Source organism: Magallana gigas, chromosome 2 (assembly GCF_963853765.1).
Source record: "Magallana gigas chromosome 2, xbMagGiga1.1, whole genome shotgun sequence".
Lineage (NCBI taxonomy): Eukaryota > Metazoa > Mollusca > Bivalvia > Ostreida > Ostreidae > Magallana > Magallana gigas.
This window is the reverse complement of record NC_088854.1, coordinates 54,837,332-54,854,337: the sequence shown is the minus strand read 5'-3', so window position 1 is coordinate 54,854,337 and position 17,006 is coordinate 54,837,332. Positions and strand designations below refer to the sequence as shown.

Here is a 17,006-nt window from a genome sequence, read left to right as displayed (position 1 = left end):
GACATTTTCCCGACTTTGACATTTACCTCGACTATGACATGCCCAATTGTGACAAAGAGCACACGGCGGGTGTGACCGGTCAGCAGAGAATGCTCACTCCTCCTAGGCACCTGATCCTACCTCTATCTTTTTGGAGGTCCGTGTTGCTCTGCTTTGAATTTGTATTTCGTTTCTTGGATTTTTGAGATGGTTGACGATTTGTTATTGTCATTTTTTCATGTATCCTAAAACCCATCTTACATCATAATGAAAGTTTTTAAAAAATATTCACATTAATGCTACCATGGCAAATTGTTTTCGCAAAGCGAGATTACACTCCTTCCTTTTTATAGAAAGTGCCACTAGGCGCCATATAGAGGCAATAATTTTTAAATGTAGATAAATATCAAAATTTACATTTAGTGGACATTTTGTTCTAAAACTGATTTTTAAAACTCACTAAGCTATAACAAAACCAGATCAAAGATAAATTTAATTTCCATATGCAACAGTTATTAAATAAATATATTGCTATTTTAAATTTATCGTAAACTTTGTTAAATGCCAAGAAACAGAAAAAAATGAAGAATTAATGAAAATATACAGTTGTGGAAATGTAAAATCGGTAAATGTTTAGTCAGAGTCTATGAATACAAAAAGTAAACTTAATATGAAATTGCACATATTTGAGTAAAAGAAGAAATAAATGTATAACATATATAGATGTATTAACATATAAGTGCTGAATTGCTATATTGAAATTAAAAGACGCTTTAAAGAATGGTCATTATAATATTTGAAGACATATATTTTAAATATTTTATGTTAGCATTCGTTCATTTACAAAAATAGAGACGTGCAAACGGGAAGATGAAATCATCTAAAAGACTGCAAAATTTCCATTTAGGTATAGAAGATCTCCAACGGACAAAATACAAAATACATAACTTTTTAAACCAGACATTCAGTGGGAAATTCATAGAAATCAGAAATAGATGTAGTGTGATCAATCTGCGTGTGAGTAAAACACTCGACCTTAGTGACACCGTCTACTAAGGAGAATCCTTTACATTTCCTGTCAAGTTGACAGATGGCCTTACAATCATGTCGATTGTATTTCTAATTGTAATTTTAAATCCAAGTTTTGATATAACACAACAATTCTTTGGATAAAAATAATTTCTTTTGCTAATTCTTATAAAACATGGATGGACATTTTGGTTTTATAGAATATGTTCGATTATGGAGACAATTTTATATTGAAATAGTTGCTTATAGAAAACAATGCATTTTGAAAAGATGTTAAATTTTCTTTAATTTATTATATGAAGTCAATTATCAATCCCCTCCCCTCCAAACATTGCAATATCATCTGCATAATAAACAATAGTCATAATGCAAAAGAAAACCCATTACAAAAACATGTTTGAAAATCTATACAGAAAACAGTCTGAGTAGATGATTAAATATCTATTTCTTTTTATTTCATTCACAATTAGGTATCTGGTATATGAGGTACATTGTTTTATTTTAAAAAAAACACTTTAAAAAACCCAACAATTGGCAATGAGATCACAAGTTTATGTTGAAATCGAAACTTATGAAAGTACTCTATATTTTAAGTGTCTTATGAGGAGTATGCATCCTTTTCTCTTTTCAAATACTACAAATTAGATCATCACCCCAATTCAATGCAGTTCCGAACGGAAAAAGTTCATATTTCGATAAGTATCCAACAAAAGAACGACTTTAGTATCTCCTTATACAGAGCCACTTCTGTCACGAATATTAAATAATTTATACTCTTAAATCAGCCCTCTTAAAAGTATGAGTAAACGCATCCAAACGTTTTTAGAACCTAACTCACGCGGTTTTCTTCGTAATCTAAGTCAACTATGAAAACTGTTGAAATAGAAACTGAACACAATATAATAAATCGTTTTACATATTTAAAGCATTTATTAGAAACATAATTGACTTTTAATTGTTCTTTCAATTTTAGGGTCATTACACATGATATTCAATATCTGGATTTTGTACTCACTATGTGAGGTCAATGTCCAGGTATTAAATATTAAATAAGTACATGAATTGATAATTTATATTAGTATTGAATATTAAAAGCAAATCTATGATTCTCTTTGGTCCATGTATTTGTAGTTTAGAATGGAAAAAATTGTTGCCATCCTATAAAAATGTAAACCGATTTCAATTCGTTTGTTCTAAACTTTGCCTTATAACTTGACTATTACGCTAAATCTTTTAAGTTATTAGAAACTTGTACTATGTATGTAACCGTATGCACTGTTTAGATAAAGACTATTCCTCCATATCGATCTTTTTGTTGTGAAGCTAGAAATGAACGTGAATCGTTTTTGAGAGTTGATTTTAATCAACTCTTCTATGCAGTTACTCTGGGTCTCTTGGACCTAAGCACAAATCTTCACCGCTGACAAGTACTTAAAAATAGTCGATGAATTCGATGAAATCTATTCAGATGCATTGTATTTAAAAAAAACTTATTTGAAAATAGTAAAACTTCAAATGACATGAACAATTTAGATATATTTTGTAGTCGTATATATTTCTATGCCAGAGTTCAATATTGCTTTAGGGGGGGGGGGGGGTGAAATATTTTGATTACTGACACATAATGCATCACGGGGCGTTAATGCTATCTTTAAATAAGACACAATATGATACTAATGATGGTTTCCGTCTATATTAAGAAAATATGTGCGTACTCATTCAAATACAGCTAAGTAGCTTCTTGCCATGAAAATTGCATGTCTTTGATTTTTTATTTTAAAATATTGAACAATAATGAATAAATCAACTCTCGTTAGTACTTCAATACTTTGATTAATATATTTGGATTGGAGCGGCCAGATAGTTTGAAATGCGAGAAATTTCCAGATTTGGGAATGTGTGTGTGGGAAAAAGGGCAGACCACATGGATCCTCAGGATCCGGAAAATGGATAGAAAAAATAAAAAGAATGTTTTTGAAACAAAGAACAGTGGACCAATGAATAAAACGTTTAAGAATTAAGAAATTGTACATTAAAATATTTGATAACCAAATACTTGCTTTCGGCATCTTTGTGTATCTGGCATTTCATTTTTAGAGACATCAACCTCTGTTTTCATTTTTTAAGTCATAAAACGAAGGGTGTCAATCATCAAATATTGAATTATTGTAATTGAAGTGGCACGTAGAAATACACAACAATAACAGCAAGAACATTAAAAATGGATGCGCCTTTAGCTGATGCTGAGTAATTGAACTGAATTTATTAGATTAAACAGAAATGAAAGTTGTAAACCGACTGATTTGAAAAAAGGGAAATTACATGCAATGACCTGTATTATTTTACTGTGCAGAGAGATTCGTTACAAGAGAAAGCTGGATATACTGTCACTGTGATATTTTTCGACCAATCAGAAACGTCTATATCTTGTCAAACCAAGAAAATGATAATAATAGAAAAGAAAAATATATTTTGAATTCCCTATACATCAATAGAAATACACATTGATGCATCATTTTTGTTTATGATTATAATCATCATTTGTTTTGTCATTTGCTTTGACGATGAATGCTCGTATCAAGCAATTTCTAGTCTTTTTACAGCACTGTATACATATTTTTCAACCTATTAAAGAAAAAGTCCTTAATACTTAATTACAAAGTTTGTGAATTTTGATACTGTAAACGAATAAATTGTGAAAAAAGAATTTAATCAATGGTTTGTAAATTTGATGATCGTTTTGCAAATCTTTCAATTGTTTAAAAAGGCTTTCTTAATCTATAGTTGTCATGTTCCTGCATAAAACACAATGTCAATTTCCAAACAATTTGTATGGCCTCCTTATAATGCTTTAATTTATCAAGAAATATATAGAAATGTTTCCAAACTATTTTATGTTTAAGATTTTTCAAGTCATTTTTAGCAATCAAAATTACTGTGAAGAAAACTATGTTGCTATACATCATTAAAATTAATTTAAACAATAGAAAATCCTAAAATCTTCTGTCGTTTTATCAGAAATTTGTCGTGACAAAAATGAATATGGTTGATGATTAAATGCGCCTGCTGGGCAGTGTTGGGTAGGACGCGCCCACCGTAAGTAAATATATCTCCCGTAAATATTCTTCTTTTTGTTCAATTACTATGGGGTATATGTATGACCCAAAATGATATTTAAAACCACACATCATTGTCGCAGTTTATCGTATAACGTAAGATCGGAAGAAGCTAGGACACTGTAAAATAAGTCTGACTATGAAATTTCGTAACTTAAAACCTGAATATCATCAATTTCCTCATTAAGAATTGCTGCTTTTGTTTTGTTGGCTACATTTGTATACAAACTAGTATACAAATAATTGTATACAAACTAGTATAACAATTCTTGTATACAAACTAGTACCGTGTTTCTTCTATAGTTGTATTCTAGATACTTTAAATATTACATCTGACATGACATTAATCGTTGAATATAAACTTCTACACGTTCATCGAAATTTAGAACATAAAAGTCTGGATAAGGCGAGCACCATATGCCGGAATGAAGACGGAAAAGACCAAACAAATCTCAAGTGAAGCGTATGCTAAACGAGATTACTATATTTTGCTAGACAATTTGTGAAACTATTATAAAGTGCGACAAATAAAACATGAAAATGTATAAATTAAGTAAAACATATAGGCAATTAAGTTGATTAAGCAAACGCAAAAGTCAAACTCCAATATTATAATTAAACTTAAAAGTTGAAATACTTCTACAAGAATTTTAATAGTATTTGCATTTTTTGTTTGATAGATTCAGCTATGTATAATTGTTATTGGATTTGAGTTTTGATTGCAACCAGCTACGCTTGTTTGCTATTGGATTCGTTTTAAAAAGATATCAATATTTTATCTAGTTTTATATTGCTTAAATCATGGTAAGTTAAAATCTTCTTAATGCGTTTTCTTCTTAATTAGTTTTCTTAATGCAATTCAATACATCTTTGATGAAAATGAGACAAGATGTGAGTCATGCAAGTTAAAGAATGAAAAAATAATGACCAGATAGATAACTAATTTACATTTGTACCATCATTGTCACACGATGATCAATTTATATTTTTGTCCGATATTTTCATCACAATTGAGATAATTTTCAGCTAAATATATTAAAGAAGTGTTTCGTTAGCTTTAATTTATGGACTATCTAATATATATATAGTGTCATATTATGACACTATTATGACATTTTCCCGACTTTGACATTTACCTCGACTATGACATGCCCAATTGTGACAAAGAGCACACGGCGGGTGTGACCGGTCAGCAGAGAATGCTCACTCCTCCTAGGCACCTGATCCTACCTCTATCTTTTTGGAGGTCCGTGTTGCTCTGCTTTGAATTTGTATTTCGTTTCTTGGATTTTTGAGATGGTTGACGATTTGTTATTGTCATTTTTTCATGTATCCTAAAACCCATCTTACATCATAATGAAAGTTTTTAAAAATATTCACATTAATGCTACCATGGCAAATTGTTTTCGCAAAGCGAGATTACACTCCTTCCTTTTTATAGAAAGTGCCACTAGGCGCCATATAGAGGCAATAATTTTTAAATGTAGATAAATATCAAAATTTACATTTAGTGGACATTTTGTTCTAAAACTGATTTTTAAAACTCACTAAGCTATAACAAAGCCAGATCAAAGATAAATTTAATTTCCATATGCAACAGTTATTAAATAAATATATTGCTATTTTAAATTTATCGTAAACTTTGTTAAATGCCAAGAAACAGAAAAAAATGAAGAATTAATGAAAATATACAGTTGTGGAAATGTAAAATCGGTAAATGTTTAGTCAGAGTCTATGAATACAAAAAGTAAACTTGATATGAAATTGCACATATTTGAGTAAAAGAAGAAATAAATGTATAACATATATAGATGTATTAACATATAAGTGCTGAATTGCTATATTGAAATTAAAAGACGCTTTAAAGAATGGTCATTATAATATTTGAAGACATATATTTTAAATATTTTATGTTAGCATTCGTTCATTTACAAAAATAGAGACGTGCAAACGGGAAGATGAAATCATCTAAACGACTGCAAAATTTCCATTTAAGTATAGAAGATCTCCAACGGACAAAATACATAACTTTTTAAACCAGACATTCAGTGGGAAATTCATAGAAATCAGAAATAGATGTAGTGTGATCAATCTGCGTGTGAGTAAAACACTCGACCTTAGTGACACCGTCTACTAAGGAGAATCCTTTACATGTCCTGTCAAGTTGACAGATGGCCTTGCAATCATGTCGATTGTATTTCCCGTAACTCAGTCCGTTAATACCAATCTGTCCGACATGTTTTATCAAACCTACAATTAGAGGTAATGTCATAGTTATTAAATATTTTTGGAATATTTTCTCAAACCTCTTTGCTCTTATATATATCATACGTACTTTTGGAATGAAAAACATTGTTTTATATAATTATAAAAAAAACTCATAAAAAGACCCTATAGATATGATTAAATCTAAGAAAAACATACTGTAGCAATTTGTTCTTCTGCTGTTGGTACAGTCATTGAAATCGTTGCAGTCCTTGCAGTTGAATTGTCCTTCAAGATCTTGATATGTACCAAAAGAACAAAATATACAAGCCGCCTTTCCTGTAACAGATAAGAATCATCGTTAAATGATTTTATCAAGAAATTATATTTAGCAACAATAATATACAATTGTTATTGGTAACACGACAACCAATTCAAAGGTCAAACGATATCAATTCAAATCGAGCTACACATTTAAACAGGAACAGCAATTGGTAAACCTGTTGCATATTGGTGGTATCCCGATGGGCAAGGTTTGCATGAATCTATTAAAATAGAAACAGAAATATCCAATCACATGTGTTTTGTATAAAAAATTTTTTTTTACAGATCCAAGTACTTTATTGAAAAATCATTAAAATTTTGACCTTTTCTTTAATGAAGATTATTGCAGATTACCATTTTAAAAGCGCCAAAGTAATATTTTTCAAACAATATTACGAAGAATATGGTCTTCTTTTGAAATTTCATTTTTGACCTTAAGGTATTATTATCATTTTGAATATTATCTTTCATAATTCATCCAATATTATATTAAAAGAAATAATACATTTATTACAATATTTTTTAAAGATAGAACAACAGTTAAATCATTGATATCAGATTTTATATAATCTTCTTTAAAATCTGTGAGGGGTGCTTCTGACGATTTTATTATCGTTTTACTAACAGCGTGCCAGTTTGCTTTTCGGACCGTGCTAAAATTTTGTATGCCGATTATTAGGGTCTTCCGTTTTCAACGGAAGACCCTCTTGTTATTCTATTGTTTCTTTTTCATTATTATTAAGGTCTTCCGTTTCCAACGGAAGACCTTATTGTTTTTCTTCGGTTTTTTTTTCTCATTCTTCTCCTTTTTTTTTCTTACCGATTTTGTGTCAGCGATTACTCGGAAACTGTTTGTTTGATTTTGATAAAATTTTCAGATCTTATTGATATTAGTTTAAACTTGATCGGAAATTTTTTTGGTTGGTGACGTCATTTCCGTTTTTGAAACATCGACGTTTTCTTGATTTTCAGAGGGACGGCTTGTCCAAGAGAGTTATCAAAAACTACAAGAGATATTTAGTTCAAAATTTCAGGAATGTTAGACAAAAGATTGTAGATATGTAATAAGGCATTAATCACTTTCAGGCACAAAAGGCGCTAAAGCTCGGTAGGGCTCGAAAAATGATATTAAAAAAGCTTTGTGATTTTGCCTGGTTTTCTTTGATTATCTTTTTTCTCACAAATATTTTGTTAAGACATATAGAAGAAAAAAAATTCATATTTACAAGATCTTTTGTTTGACACCTAAAAAAGGGGGCTGGCCCCTCAAATTAAGGGCCTAGAACCCTTCAAAGTTTTCACTTTATAACTCAAAATTGGTTTAGATTTCGATATGGCTGTCGCTGCAAAAATTGTTCATTCTGATCTTATTAATGTCGTAACAATAATATTTTGTTCGAGTATTGCGTAATATGAGTGAAAAAAGCCAGACTTGTTACCATGTATTTGTGTTTTATTTGGCAAATAAACGGGGTGTTTGTGCGTATAACTGACATAAAGGGTACCCGTTTACATACGGAAACATTTTAGTTATTTTCTAGTGAAACACATTATGGATAAAAGAACTGTTTCTATGCAATTCATTTGAGTCGCATTTAAAATCTAGCTGTATTCCGAGCTGTGTATGTGAACAGTTACGTATCCACCATTGCCTGCAGCCGAGGAAATAGGTCACGACTGAACTAGCGAGCGGGTCTGCCGTTATCAAATACACAAGATTTGCGTCTTGCTGTAATGCACACATGGGTTTTTACATGTATATGTAGCTGCAAACACGAAACTTCCGATTTTAGTGATTTTAATAGTAAATAAAAAAAGATTATACCTTTACCTACTACCACAGACAGTGTACTTGCTTAAATTCGGAAAGTATTGAAACAGTTTAATTCTTTTCTAGGAAAACACATTATGGGTAAAAAAATTACTTCTATGCAATGTATTTGAGTCGCATTTAAAATCTAGCTAGCTGTATTCCGAGCTTCATGTATGTAAACAATTATACGTATCCGATCCTTGCCCGCGGCCGAGGAAATGGGTCGCGGCTGGACTAGCGAGCGGTCTACCGTTATCCGATACACAAGATATGTGCCTTGCTGTAATGCACACACGGGTTTATTTACTTTGCTGCAAAAACAAAGAATTCAGATTTAAACGATATTAAAGAGTAAATAGAAAAAGATTATACCATTACCTACGAAGTATTGCTGTTTTGCTCTCGTAATTAAAAAAAATAGATTGTATGACTGTCATTGAAAAAATGGCGTTCTTTGTGATCTTGTCTATGTCATGAAATAGTTTTATTATTGGAAAATAAAATTTATTTATCAAACCGCTAACATTTCAAACAAATATATTTACATTTTCATAACACGGGCCGACGAGAAGCCGCGCTAGAGAACAGCCGATTCGCAGTAGGACACATGCTTCTCGTGTTTATACGTTATCACACATTTCAATGCTCATTGATTCGTTGTTATTTTCCTTTCCAATGATATCGGTTAACGATGCATCAAACCATTGATTTAAATCATAGTTCGTAAAATAAAGGAAAAAACTGCCATCAATGAATATAATACGTCTTACAGTCGTACGATTTGAAATCCTGTGTCTATTTGTGACATTTTGCTACTGAGAATTAAATGCATTACACTACCAATTTCAACAAAATATAGGCGATATTCACATAAGTATATGTAATCTATGATAATGTGATTCTTCATTTGTCTAACAAAGTATTAGACTTTTTTTATGAGTTATGAGAGAGAGAGAGAGAGAGAGAGAGAGTTAAGCAGGGTATAGTAAGTAAAAGTTGAAATATATTTAAAAAGCGTTCGAGATAAGGCAGCTTAGAAGTACAATGTTACATGCTTGAGGTAGGTGCGGGCACGATAAAACTAACCATTTTTAAAGAAGCTGAATTATTATTTACATTCAGGCCGTAAAATAATCAGGGTCACAATATTGGTATAACCTCTTCTCAATGGTGGTCAGATTCATTAAAAAGCATACCCATTGCTGATTTTATTAATTTATTAATCAAAATTTTTTTTTTGATTCTGAAAGAATATGTGAGTTTTAAAAAGTTTATGTACATGTGCATTCATTGTAAATATTTTGATTGTATTCGGACAGTTGAAAATCGAGTAGAGAACACATGGTTAAAAATACTACTATAGAATTGGCTTTAAAATTTGCATATTCAAGTTTAAACTTAAATAGTTAATACATAGATTATATATATATATATATATATATATATATATATTAATAAAAACGTCTGTATGCTGTATTATGTATTTGCTGTTTGATTAGGACTACTTTTCCCAAAAGAGAAGCGCTCGGCAATCGCGTAATTTTTTAACGTTCTGTAAAGTACAACACCTGATTGGAGTACATGCTTATATATATATTTTTAAAAATGTTTACGTTTAACTGAGCGAAATTGTAGATGTCATGGAGTCAATAAGCAAATCAAATTCGCCAATCAGGCAATAGCAGTTATCTAATGCCTATGATTGATAATTTTACAAGGTAAATTAATACAAGTAAATATGAATTTAAAGCACTCCCTGCTCCCCTGTTAAAAAAATCCCGTTACCTGCTTTCTTTTATTAACGATTTTTGTGCAACATTTATTCGGAAATGACTCAAATTTTGTTTCACGGGCCCGATAAAAAGATGAAAGGATGACCCCTAAAATTTCTTTCCCAAATATTTCAAGAACGGTCTTAGATTTCAAACACCGGTTGAATAACATATAACTTATTTTGTACAAATTTTATGTGCATGAATGACAATGTTCCTGTAACTTAACAAAAAATGACACTTTTTGAAATCTATAAGTTTCTGATTTCATCATTAAAATTAGTAATGTTAGACGGCCCATGCAGCAAGTTTTTCTAGTCGAGTCTTTCGTTCAACAGCGATTTCAGCGGGGTTTACAGCAAGAGGGTGAAACGACCACGAATTTTGACAGGTTTGGCTAAAAAGAGTTAAAAAGAGATGGATACAAAACACAGGTGCGATTATATCTTGTAGGAAATAAAAAATGATTAATTTATGTTTGCCAAAAATACAAATTTTTATCATTAGAATACTTTAACATATATATCCGCCGAATATTTCCATTTCTCTTTATTGTTTGGTGCCTGATTTGAAATAACGTTTCGAGGTATAATAAGTTGAGAAATTTCTTTAAGCTGCATGTTCCGATTTGTCGGCCATTACATTATCAAATAATTTTCCTTGCAAACCAAATGAATGATCTTACAAAGTTATAGATGTATTTACACGGAATTGCTCTCCCTTCAACGTTAGAAATATTCAAAGTAAATAAAAATATATTTTGGACACCCAAAAACCCAAAATACATCATTGGAATCTTTAAAAAAGAAAACCGTTGGGTTTCATCCTTCGAATGATTGGGTTTATTCATCCTGCATGTTTTGCAATGATTATAAACAACGTAAACATAAAAAGTATCAATGAACAAATGTACACTGCTTTATTTTTGTTTAAATAGTCATGCTGAATATTTCATATGTTATAATAGCTTACAAAATGTATATAAAAAAAAGACAGATGTCAAAGTCGTAATACAATCATACTAGCTTCGACGTAAGGGGCCAGTTTACACACGAGGCGAAATAACGCAAAACCCTTTTATGTCGATTATTTTGTGGATATACACCAAAAATTGTCTAATCCGGCGGAGGGTAGTTCTGAAAAAAAAATGACCGGATTAGGCAACATCCCGTTTAGAAGACATTGTTGCAAATTAATTTAAGTATTTAATGAAGTAGGTCCTGATCGTGTATTCTTGTAAAAATTTAAATTGTTCTGAAATATTTTAGATTTCATCGATCTTATTTATACGGTACCAATTTCCATTGAAATTTTTTTTTTTTGAAACAATAAATCCATAACGGAATACATACGATTGAAATACTTTTTGAATCAAATCATTGTTATTGATAATTTTTCAAACATCCAATCTACCTGAAAAGTGCATGCTTAACCGTAAATTGTTAAACAAAACATTAACAAGTCAACAGGTGGCTGAAACACCTGATGGCGAGAACTGTTATGATGCGGGGAAACAATGGATAAATATTAATATAATGAGAATTTTATTTTAAAAAATTGAGCATTTTGACAGAATAATATGCAACTCTGTATGTGTAGCCATACAACGGGAATAACAAACAATATCGGCAGTCTTACTCTCACAGTATCCTGAATCACGGCCTGAAAAAATGGGGTGAACTTTAATCTAATTATCTAATTTTTGCAATTCATAACAAGACTTTACGGTATTAACTGAAATGAGTTGCTTGTTTTGATCTATATTTACAGTTATTTAAATCAATAGCAACGACAGAAAAATTGGTCGATAATTGAGCATTTGAAATATCTCGCAGAAGGCCGACCGATCGATAAGTAGACGGACTACGGGAGATAACTCTCACTAATTATAAGCAGTATGTTTTTTCATTTCGCCGGTTTACAGAATAGACAGGATCCGGATTGCACAATATTTTAAAACAAAAATGATTAGAAAATGTCAAGGGGCTGAACAATGTCGCCAGATTGGGCAGCATGCCGTAATACACAACATCCGGATTCAACGAGTTTTAACATGTACATAATTTTTTCATTGAAATATGGCTTAATTGGTCGGGAAAACTACTGCAACGTTTATTATTGCACACATACTTAGCATAACCATCGTTTAAAAGCGAACAATTATTTTATTGAAAATTGGACCAAGCAGCTTTAACATGAAGATTTACATGTGTAAGACACTTTATTTGTCATATGCATGATCATGTGCATTAATTATGTTCAATACCCGCTTATTCTCCAAAATGATCTGCAATTCCATTCACAACTATGGTCATTCAAAATCACATGAATTAATCAAAATATTTAATTTTGTGTCGATCTCAACTGTTATGTATCCAAGAAATCTATTGATTTTATCATGTGTTACGTAATTAGGTACTAACGTTTTTAGGGGGTCAAACTTCATTCAGACCTTCGTAAACATTCACAGGATCGAAAACAGATATCCTACGGAGATTAATAATGGGGAATGTTTACATCTTTTTTCAATTCGGAAGTCTCACGGAATATCCAGCACAATTTTTCAACGATGTCATCCGGGCTTTATAGTGGCTGATGCAATGCAAAATCCCCGTGGACATTCTTTTTTTAGCCGTGTATTGAAACCTGACAAGCTAGAAGGGGGCGTTACAAAAGGGAAATCTTGGGATTTTTTCCTACTATCGAATGAACCTCGTCTTAATCAAGAAATTTTACAAATATCGAATAATTTGAGAAAATGTGTGGCAAAAATATCTTGGGACAGACTTTATGTATAATACGTTTATATATCCCAACAATATAATGATTTTCTCATGCGATATTTAACTAGGGAAATTAGGGGCCAGAGGTAAAATAATTTAATCTTTTCTATTTCAATTGGAAGAAATGCTATTTAAAAAAGCAACGTAAGAGAACTTATAAAAAGCATTACACGAAAGCATTAGTACTTCACCACTATTTCCATGTTTTGTTGTCGAAAATTAAAGTCGATGACGTCATTTCACCTTCTAAAAATCGGACGGAAGACCTCCTCGTTGCTCGCAACGAGATCGTGTCTAGTTATTTTTCTTTTTCTTTATTTTTCTGACTTTTTCAAAGCTTAATATCTCAAAACGTTTTCAACAGATTTACATGAAACTTTCAGGGATTATGAAGCATTATTGTGCCTCAAAGTTTTAAAATTTTCACATACAACGTCACTTCCGTTTTTACGTTAAGTCAATTTTTAAGTTTTAAAAAAGTAATTTTGTCCAGGGCGTTTTTCAAAAACGGTTCAAGATAAAGACTTGGAATTTTCTGTGTTGAAGCAATGATCGTTTTTATTTGGACATAAGACTGGAAATTAGTTTCCGTCACTTCCGGTCTAAACCGGAAGTGTTTTAAAATTTTCGAATTTTCGAATTTTTCGTTTTAATTTAAAGTGTTTACGAGGTTTGTAGAGTTTGTTATGCTGAACACGAATCTGAAATCCGTTTGAAAATCGGACGATGCATTACAGAGATATCGGGGGTTAAAAATTGATTTTTCCGGAAATTTTGATTCCGCGTCCTTGGTTTAAAAAATAGCGTAATGTTCAAAGTAAAATTAACTCGTACCAAAAATAATCGCTAAGTCGTACTTGAACACATTCGGATTTTTTTGTTAAGTCGTTCTTGAACTCAGAAAGGTTTTTGTTAAGTCGTACGTAAAATCATTCGTATTTTGTTAAGTCGTACCAGGAATAATTCGATTTTTTTCATCTTTTTATTTTAGTTACTCTTGTTATTGGTTTAAGGGCTCTGCTTCATACAGGAACTTCCAGCTTTACTTCCGATATTAACGGAAGACCCACTCGTTGCTTTGCAACGAGCTTTGCTCTAGTTATATTTCTGTCCGATTGGTTGTTCGGTTTCATTGATGTGAATGCTAATTTGCATATCGAATACAGAACCCAGAAACGCACTGATCAATGACATTGTATGATGTTTTGGTAGTGAATATCAACACGTGGACAGTCCAAAGCCTGTGGTTTGTTAAATTTATTTCTTTACGTTTTTAACTTCATTAATATCCGATGGTTTCCGTAATATTTGGATTACTTTAAGACTGGTTTTTTCATGCAAGAGCGCTGCCCCTCCCAGTATATAAATAGATTTACCGGGGAGTATTCGATTAATGCCACGTTCGTTAAACGTTCGTAGAAACGGTGGAGGACGTTTATTTCATTTGAACACATTGTCCATCTTCCCCTTTCTAGCGTTTTGTTACTGATATGAAAGTTGTTGAAACTGTATGTAACTGTTAACGTTAGTACCATACGCAGGAGACCCCGTCAAGGAGGTCCGAGTAAAATGGTGTAGGTATACTACTACACTGATTTCAATGCATATATATTTATACATTTAACAAACAACAAGCTTTGGATTGTCCACGTGTTGATATTCGCTACCCAAAAAATCATGTAATGTCATTGGTCAGTGCGTTTCTGTGTTTTGTGCTTGATATGCAAATTAGTATTAACCTATAATGAAATCGAACAACCAATCAATGAGTTATATGATAATCAGCATACAAAATTTTAGCACGGCCTGACAAGCAAACTGGCACGCTGTTAGTAGAACGATAATACGTGGGTATAAATTCCCCGCGTTTAAAAGGAATTTACAGTAATCATCAGATCTTCCTAAAATTTTAAGATATGAATTATAAGGCAATAAAAATTATTTAGTAAAGAATAATTCCATTTTATTCATCTTTTAGATTTGGATACTTATATGTTTATAAGTAGCTTTTCTTTTAAAGGCGATCAATACAGTCTAAAAATGGCAACAATCGTCGAGCGCTCTTAATTGTGTGGTCTTACCTGGCACTGTTTGGCCATAGAATCTATTATAAGTACCAACAGGACAAGGATAACAAACACTTGACCCCGTTTCGTTACTGTAACTCCCAGGGGGACAATAAGAACACCATTGCTTGGAGCCATCGTTGTACTGACCCGCGGGACAAGGCAGGCACTGACCCTCGTTTCCATAAGTTCCTCCCCTACAAGCTTTTGAAAGGAAAGGAGAGTCCAAATCATGAAAGGGTATCACTGACAGATGATGACAATGTACATTGTTTTCACTATCTGAGAGCTTTTGTTGATATATTACTATTGAATTACTGAGACGTACGTTTGTGAAAATAATAAATATTCTAATTTTTTTAATCTGACAACGATAAAATGATTAAAGGTATTGCGTTTCTCGAAGATGAATACAAGAGAACGTTGTATCAAGGACGGGCAATTTTACTTCGTTATAAGCGTAATTCGGTCTATCCGTCAAGTTTGCAACATGAAATAAAAATCACGTCGCTGAAAGCGTCAATTCATAAACAGCATGTTCGCTATAACCGTGTTTTATCTTCAAAATTTGGAGAATTTTTTTTTTCAGAATTTGGTAACCTAGAAGCAGTTGGTTCTTATGACACCAATATAAATATCAAGGATTTAAAAATGTATGCTGAATTAATAACAATTTCTAGTAATATTATAATACTGATTTTTAATGTCCACTGAAAGACATTGGATAAAGATATTAATTTTTGTATGGGTTATAAATTTATGTTTTATTCTAAAAACCCCACCACATTGAACCTAAATATTTGTGCCAACATTAAATAAATATATGTTTTTAAGGCAATGTTGCAACTTAACATTTAATTTAATAAATTAAGTCATATATATATATATATATATATATATATATATATATATATATATATATATATATATATATATATATATATATATATATATTCCAGTATAAAATCACAAATTGATCCTATTTACAGCAAACGTTTTCGCCATTCCTGGCTCTTCAGGCAGTTATGTACATAACTGCCTGAAGAGCCAGGAATTGCAAAAATGTGATTTTATTCTGGATATTTATTATTTTTAAATTATTTAAAACTGTGCCGATTTATTTTTATGTTTATGTAAACCATGTTACAAAGAAATAGATTATACATACCTGTTGAAATACAAACATGGGTATTTTTCATGGCTACACATTTATGAAGAGGTTGACAGATTTTATCCTTGCAGTTTTTTGAAAAATCCTGTAGAAAGAAAAAAAATGTAAAAATAATTATTATTAAGAAATAAATTAAAAAAGAACATTTCCTACTTATAAATAACATAGAAATAACAAATACTCTTTACCTTGGAAACATTTGCTAAATTAGCAAATATGCTGTTCACATCCGGCGTTCCTTCCAACAAAATGGCAGCCCCTTTAGAATTGACCTCACATCGAAACTGTTGGGTGTTGTAATTGATGGACTGACAGTGAGGTTTCCTCAGAAGACATTCTTTTATGCAGGTTTGAACACCAATATTTGATATTTCTTCAGTGATGAAGTTGTTTAAGCGGTATCCATACATCAAACTATCAAAACAGAATGGAATAATCGGAGAAATTATGAAACAGAAGAACAAGAGTGAAATTTGTCTCATTTTTCAGATCAAATGTATATGCTCGCATATAATGAAGGTGCGCACTAATGTCCTTATATATCTTACTCACGATATGGTGGCTTCCTCAAAATGAGAGTTTTCGATTGGTTAACCAATATTAACCAAAAAAATATTGCAACAAAATTTAATATAACTATAAAAAATTTAGTAATGGTACTTTACAAGTATTTTCAAATTCAAATAAAAATCATTGCAATAATATTTACACAGTGTTCAGAAATAGATAAATTCCAAGTATGCTAAAA

General features: G+C 31.3%; 1 long non-coding RNA gene across 1 annotated transcript; it reads right to left on the bottom strand.

The window, feature by feature from the left end:
- Positions 1-6,828: 6,828 nt before the first annotated feature.
- LOC136273152 (uncharacterized) lies at positions 6,829-16,723 on the bottom strand. The gene is made up of 4 exons (XR_010711362.1): positions 16,447-16,723; positions 16,256-16,343; positions 15,103-15,291; positions 6,829-6,874 (listed from the first exon to the last, which is right to left on the bottom strand). It is a non-coding gene; the product is annotated as an uncharacterized lncRNA (long non-coding RNA).
- Positions 16,724-17,006: the final 283 nt, after the last annotated feature.